Source organism: Triticum dicoccoides, chromosome 7A, assembly GCF_002162155.2.
Source record: "Triticum dicoccoides isolate Atlit2015 ecotype Zavitan chromosome 7A, WEW_v2.0, whole genome shotgun sequence".
NCBI classification, from domain to species: Eukaryota; Viridiplantae; Streptophyta; class Magnoliopsida; order Poales; family Poaceae; genus Triticum; species Triticum dicoccoides.
The window spans coordinates 712,425,033-712,432,822 of NC_041392.1; the positions used below are offsets into that span (position 1 = coordinate 712,425,033).

Sequence of the window (7,790 nt, forward strand, 5' to 3'; positions counted from 1 at the left end):
CCAAGAGATGAGGAAAAACAACTTAAAAACATTAGAGGGAATAAAAATATAGTTGATATTTCATATGAAAAAATGGTATTGGAAAAAGTTGTTTATGATTTACCTCCCTACTTGTTTCGGTAATACTGGATATGCTGTTTGATATTGATTGAACCCCATGTTTCTCATGTTAGCATCACGCCACGCTTTGATAAAGTTTGTTATCTGGAAAAAAAATCATATAATAAGACAACGAAATCTTGGGGGAAGAGAGAAGAAAATAAAATTCTCTTGATTTTCTTTAAAAAGGAAGGATGCATAACCATCATGTTCTTGATGTTCGTGTGGTAATCGCTGTTTTCTGCGTACTTTGAGTCAAGGAATATGAACTGTCGTGCTTTCAAGTCGACGAGGAAGACGAACCAATGATCCTCATGAAGAGTAGGAAAGAACAACTATAACGAACAAGAAGAAAAAATAAAAATGTAGATGGAATTCAAGAAACCATAATTCAATGACTTCAAAAGTGTTTTGATGAGCAAAAAATGGCTTGAGACATTACTTCATTGCTCAGCTCTAGTCGTCTTGCTTTCCCTGCTCCGTGGAAGCTCCTTAGAACTTTATCTTTGAAAGATAGTCTCCCCACTTCAGTCCTCCACTTCTCCAAAAAGTACTCCTATTACAAACAAACAAAAAGAAAAGAAAGATAAAATTAAAGTTGTAACTAAAAAAGCGAGAGATAAACAAACATCAAAACAAGATTGTATTGGAACTCATTGCCGCCGTGTGGAAAAAGTAGTGCCTCTAGGATGTTCTGGGGTGGTTATCTCTGAATAATTTTCGACAGTATGCATTGATGACATATGACTCCACCCACCCTGATGGTTTGAATGAATTGCCTAGTTGTTCCAATGATACCCTGCATTTATCAATCTAAATTGCCCAGTAGTCCCTGCATTTTCATGATTTGCCCGCAGAAAAATGTCAGTGCAAGGGGGGAACTGCTATATACACTTCAAATGCACAAAAACAAGGAAGAAAAAAAACACACACACGAACAACTCAACAAAAAGTCGGTGGTCTGGGAGGGAAAAAAGTGTCCTAACCCTTTGTAGTAATTATTCTCGCTTAGGAGTAAGATGTTGTGATATAGATGAAGTTCGTATTCCATGATGGGCCCCCTGTCTTGGTCATAAGGCGAGCACAAAAATTTGCTTGGTTGTACTACCCTTTTAGGTGGTATATTTTCTTTGCCCCTAGAGCTGCTTGTACTCCCTAAGAAGAGTCTGGTGTTATAGTGCTCATCTGATCTATCAACTAAGTTACTGCAAGACTGTTTGAAAGGACTTTGACTGAGGATTTGGACCTCTGGTGATGCCTGGAAAAATTCAACAAGTAAAAAAAAATATAAGTATGAAACTATAGACATTCTGGGATCTTTTCTTTTGGACTTCAGCTTTTAGGAAAAACAACACAAAGAAGAAGAAAATACTTACACTGTTATGATCCAAGAACGTTATAGGGTTATCCTCTGTCCCATCTAAATTGCATTCAATGTTAGCTCTTTCTGGGAACAGAATTCTCCCTGTCATTGTGGCTTCTGAGAAAAAATGCTGTATCAAAAAATGAAAAAAGAAAGAAATATGAGAAAACCAAAGAAATGTGCCTAGGAAAACTGTTAATGTAGAAAAAAATCAAAAAAATGGGGATAAAAAAAGAAAAATGTACTTTGGTGCGTGGGGGTCTGGTAGTCATTGTCTTGTAAGTTGTGTTCCTATTCCTAGGAGAATAGCATGTATGCGGCTCGTTCCACTCATTTCGAATGCTTGTGTTTGGTGATGTCTGTATCATTTTAGAAGCAAGAGAAAATCAAAGACCATGAATAAAAAAATGAGAAACATCTCATAAGAAAACAGAAACTGCTCAGCAGCAAAATGCAGAGAAAAAAATAACCAGGTCAATTATTCCTCCGTCTGGTGAAGTGCATCTTTGTCCAACACTTTGTTGCTGTTGCGCGCAATGTACAGAAAACTGTTGACACAAAAAGGACAGAGGATGAAGGTGTTGTTTGAAACCAACAAGGCAGAAAATTATATTTTTCTAAAAAAAGTGATTAAATAAAGAAATATTGAAAAGGAAAAAAGAAGATGAAACCTCGCAGCTCTTGATCTCTTGCTCTTGATGGTAGTTGCCTGATTCCTTTTCTTTCAATGTCTGGTGAACAATGATTTTCTTTGCATTCTGATTATTGACGCACCAAAGAAAACGAGTTAAAGACATAAAGTGTCTACACTAGTAACATATAACACATGGGGGCATATATTTTGATTTGATGAGGCTCCTTTCCTACGTTTTGCCCACCTCAATTTTTTTGTTATATTCCTTTGTTGTCATGTGCACAGGACGCCATAGCTCAGGCTCAGTTATTTCATTCCCGCAGTCATCCATATCTTCGAGTATATGACAAGTTGGCGTGTCATCATCATAGAAGAAGTACTTTTGCCTTGCTTTATCCAAGTAATCAGCCCAGGATTCGTCTTCGTTTCCTATAGGATTATCTATGACATGCTTGTTTGCTTCATGGTCATTTGCGTCATCCTCATCTATATTTGAGAAGCAAATGATGATCATCAGCTCCAAAAAAATGAAACAAAATTGAATAGTTGTTGCTGGTTTCTTCAGTTTTGAACAGAAAATTGGTGCAAAGGAAAAAGGATCATCAAAAAAGATAAAGGTACCTGCAGCTAATGTGACATTTATGTCGAAATCTATTTTGCTGCAGGACCCCTTCTGTTGCTGGTTGATCACGTTGGTGTCGTCTTTTTGCTGTCAAGAAAAAAATAACAAGGAGCATGGGATGTTAAAAAATAACAAAAGTAGTAAAAAGAAAAAGAAAGATGTTAAGTAACAAGTAGCTAGTTAAAACTTCTTACTTGGGAGATATGTTCATTACTGGATGTCTTCTGGCTCATGAAACCGGAAAAACTTGATGCATTTCCTTTCCCAGCTTCTTTGCTCTGAATCTGAGGTAACAAAGCAGTGTTGTCTGGTAGAAGTAAGTACTCAAAACTTGTCGTGCTCGCTGCTCTTGTTTCATTGATCTTCGCTTCTAGCACCTTGTCCTGCACTGTAACCTTGTTTTCTCTTCCTAGTCCATCTTCGATGCTGACTTCTTGGGGTGCTTTCACTGCCTCTGTATCATATTTGCTTGTGTTCACTTGATCTTGAATTTCTTCTTGTGTGTTTATTGTCTCTTTGTTGTTGTGTTCTTGAAATTCTTCATTACCCTTGCCCATTTGATTCTGAAAAATGTGGGAGGTAAGTAGCAAGAGTTTTAAAAACGGACAATAAAAAGGGAAAAAGAACATGGGAACATATATCCTAAAAAAAGTACAGTAAAAAGATTCATGAACTTACATATGCATGTTCTAACTTTGAGCTCCCAATAACATCAACCCCTTCATCACTCTTTCCTTGGAATACTTCTTGCTCATGGCTCATTCTTTCAGTTTCAATTGAAGCAGGTGATTGTTCGCTGATTTGTTTCACCCTCTTAGTCCTTCGAAGTAGAGTCGTCGTTCCTACAAAAGGGAGCATAATTATAGAAAATAAAAAAAGAGAAAAAAGTAAATGAGTAGAAGGCCTGTCCAAATAGAATTAAAAAACAAATAACAGTGCTTTAAACACATGGTTGTAAAAAACGGGTTTCTATTTTGCAAACAATAGGATATTTACCCTCATCTTCTTCATAATCTCCATCTGAGTTTACTTTTACAGTAGATCCTGACCAGTGTTGGTTGCTCACTGTATTATGGCTCTTCTCGGATGACTCAAGTTCAAAGTTTTCTCTGAATCGCCATTTCTTGATGTCACTAATTCCAGGGTCTTTAAAAGCAAATTCTTTGCTTTCATGCAAGTGCTTACGTTTTCATCTTTCATGTAAAACTGGAATGATGTGTATATCTCTTCTTTCACCTGATACATGTGAAGAAACAAAAAAGTGAGAAAACGATGAAATGAAAAAAAAATCATAAATGCATGCAGAAAAAGAAAAAAAAGATTAGGGGGGAACCTCCTCGGGAAGAGAATTCCCCACTGTTCTGTCAATAGCAGCCCTTAAGTTTGAGTTCTTCGTTGTGCTGGCCCAACTGAATGACTCTTGAGCATAGGATGTTTCAGATTCATCTTTTATCTACATGTGTAAAAAAAGACCAAAGTAAAAGAAATTAAAGTTCTCTTAAATTGACCCTGGCCCAACAGAATATCTGCTATTCTGTTCTCTGTTGTTACATTAGAAACAGAGAATACAAACAAAGATAGAAATAAGTATAGATGAGAAAAACTTACTTTACTTGGTCTGTACATGCCATTTTGGTCTATGAGCATATCACTGAAATTTTTGACAAGACTGCCTTTCCATACACATATCGTTGGCATGATTGATGGTACTTGTATTGCTCCAAAGTCTGTGAAGTCAAGGAAGCGGACCTTGGGAAAAGAAAAAAAAAGAATAACAGATGTCAACTTGTTTTGATGAAAAAAAGGAAAATAAAGGAAAAAGGAAGACACAAAAACTATAAAATAGAAAAAGAAAAGAAAATGTACCGCTAGTTGGTATATGCAGCCTCCTAGTGTCAATGTCAAGCGGTTTTGCTTCGTCTTCTCTTTTTGATACTTCCTAATAGCTTGCAACAGCCACATGTGAGTGAACTTGCACCAATTTAGGTTTCTAATTTTACTGACATCTATTAGTGATCCCATATACTTGGTGCTTGGTTTAGTGTTTGAAGTTGGGCACAACACGGTTGACAGGGCAACAATCAGGAAACAGCGAATGAGCTGTTCGTCAGACAACTCTTCTCCTTCAATAATCTTGTTGCCAAAAAACTTTATTGTGGGCACTTCTGTGAGCCCGAAAAATGCAAGGAACTCTGACTTCCCTGCATCGTCGACCATGCTAATGTTGATGTCCCCTGCCGGAATGCCAAAAACATGCAGGACACCCAGTGCATTTAGTGGTATGCGCTTCTTGTTGATGAAAATTGCTTCATCGTCAACAATGACCTTGTCTGCTATCCACTGAGCAAACGGCCTAGGCACAAGACAATCATCTAACTCCAGCATGTAACCAAAACCAGTAGACCTGATTAAGTCCACTTTGTTCTTGCTCTTGCAAATGCTATTCACGACCTCGGAGAAATATGGTATGCTGCACCTACTATATGCTTTACATACTGCATCGTCAAAATCATCGTGTGAAGTCGCTTCAGTTAGTCTTGGTCTCTGTGTACATCAAAAGGGGGAAATTAAAAAGTTTCACCCAAACAAAAAACAGAGTTATAAATGAATAAAATTGAAGTAGTATGTGACATAGAAATGATTACACACATGATAAATGAATTACGCGTGACAAGGATAACTAAAGTCTACCTTTATGCTCCCCTTTCGTACAATGGTCCGTCTTTGCTTCCTTTTAAAGCTCTTCACAATCTGATATAGTGATAAAAATAAGTACAAAAAATCATTGTGAGGAAAAACAAAAAATATATATATAAGAGGAACTTTGAATGTACAAAAAAAAGAAAAGCTGAAGAAATGCAGGGGGTGGAGGAGGGGGGATGACTTCACCAAATTTTTTACTCCAGCACAAAGTAGGTCGTTGGACACATCAGTTTCAGTTAGGTCATCATTCCCATGGTACTGTTCGCTTTCGACATCCACTGTATCTTCGTCAATCTTGAAGATTTGACTTGCAGTTGTGTCATTCTTCTCTTTATCAACTGTTGGGCCCTCGGGTTGATCGATGCGTCCCTTATTCTCTTCATCATCTCCTTTAACATCCTGATCATGTGTTTTACCAACACAAAAAAATAACAAAAAAAGAAAAAGGATGATTAGGCTACATATATATATATAATAATAATAATAATAATAATAATAATAAAACACAGCTGCTCTGTCAGTGTGCCATAATGCTAGAAAAACACAGTTGCTCAGTTCATCTACTACTACCGGCTACTAGTAACACTAACGTGAGCGTAACCATCAAATTATTCCCCTTATGTCGACGCATCCCGCAGGCTCCACATGTACTCTTCTATTTTGATCGGTGTCCAAAAAACTAGCTTACATTCAGTTACTGACAAAACCCAAAAAAAACACAGGACCTTCTAGTGATTTTGGGCTTGTCTCCTGCGATTCTAACCTCTGCCTCAAAGCTGAATTCAGAAAAAAAGCATGTATCCTTTTGCATAGGAAAAATGATGATTAGGGTACAAAAATACAGAAACAAACAATAACTACTGCTGAAGATTTTGTGCACATCCCCTGTAGTCATGAACATTCAACGGATAAAAACTGGGCGCAAATACTGACGAACAACAAACAAACTTTGTTGAACTACCACAAATTATCTCTCTTATTTTGTCAAGAGGAAGACCGCCCCAACTTGATTATAGTTCCAAAAAGGACTGTTTATCTGACTCTGTACATCCCATGGAGTGAGAGAAAAAAGTTACTGAGTTTCCCAAGCTGTTGAACACACATATGCAGCAAAGTGTGTGTCCTGCATGACTTTCGAATGCTCTGTACCCACAGAATCAAAACTGAAAAACCAAAAAATACCCATATCGATTGGCTACATAGTAGGCGCATCTACCTATGCCTGATTTGAACAAGAAAAAAAATCTAAATCTCCTATAGACGAAAATGAACATGTGGATTAACAATGGTGATTTTGGTGCCTAACACACAACCGTGCCCCCACGCAGAACACAGGAATAATCCCCTGGGCATCCTGCTATTTTGGCAAATCTCTGTTGCGATTCAAACCTCTCAGTACATGATAGTCACCGTAACCACAAAATTCGTGAAAGCTAGAGGCGAATCTGAGGTTATAGACGGAGGGATTTGACCTCGGCACACAGCTGCGGGCCGGATTTGGTACGGCGGCGGGGGGCTGGGGAGGAGGGGGTCGGGGGGTAGGAAGGAACCTGCTCCTCTGCGCGTGGCGACCCTGGATTCTTGCCCTCGCCGCCGGGCATCTCGAGGCCGGCGACTCCGGCCGCAGCAAACCTTGGATGAGCGGGCTCCCGTGATGGACCTTCTCTCGTCCCTCCCCTGTCTTCCTCTTCTTCTATCTGATTTGAAACAGTAACCACACCCACCAAAAATGAGGATGGCTCTTTGGAAAAGAGACGTTAAAGGAGGGGCCACCTGCCATAGACTTTAGGATAAAGAAAAAGGAAGAACGATTTACAAGAACTAGTGGCTTTATTACTATTTTCATCCTTAGAAAATGATTACATATGTGTGTGAAAAAAACTATATAACTATGATATATGAAAAAAATATTGACTACTAACAACCATCTAAAAAACGCTAAAAACAACAGACGACCTGTAAAAAATGATTAAACACAGTTTTCGCCGTCACTGACAAAACACTGCCCTTGACCCCCCGGATGTGGTCACATTATACATCTTGCAGGTGCACTTGGTTGTGTTGAGTTGCAGTTGCGGTCGAATTGTGGCGATTGCAACTACTAAAAAAAGAACTGATTTCATCTGCGCCCATATCCGTCCGCCCCGACCCTCGGTCATGGTCGCAATAGATGTTCCGCAGTTACACTTGGGTGTGTTGAGTTTGCGATTGCACTGAGGATGGGGCGGTGATTCCCATCATCACCGACAAACCGTCCCGACCCCCGGTTGTGCTTGGGTGTGTTGAGTTGCGATTGCGCTCGGGTTGGAGAGGTTGCAACTACAAAAAAACTAACAAAAAAAAATACAAAAATGAAAAAAAAAGAACCG

The 7,790-nt window shown here is 38.7% G+C and overlaps 1 pseudogene; it reads right to left on the reverse strand.

Moving 5' to 3' along the window:
- LOC119328620 overlaps nucleotides 1–7,790 on the reverse strand; it is a 19,534-nt pseudogene that overhangs the window by 7,147 nt on the left and 4,597 nt on the right.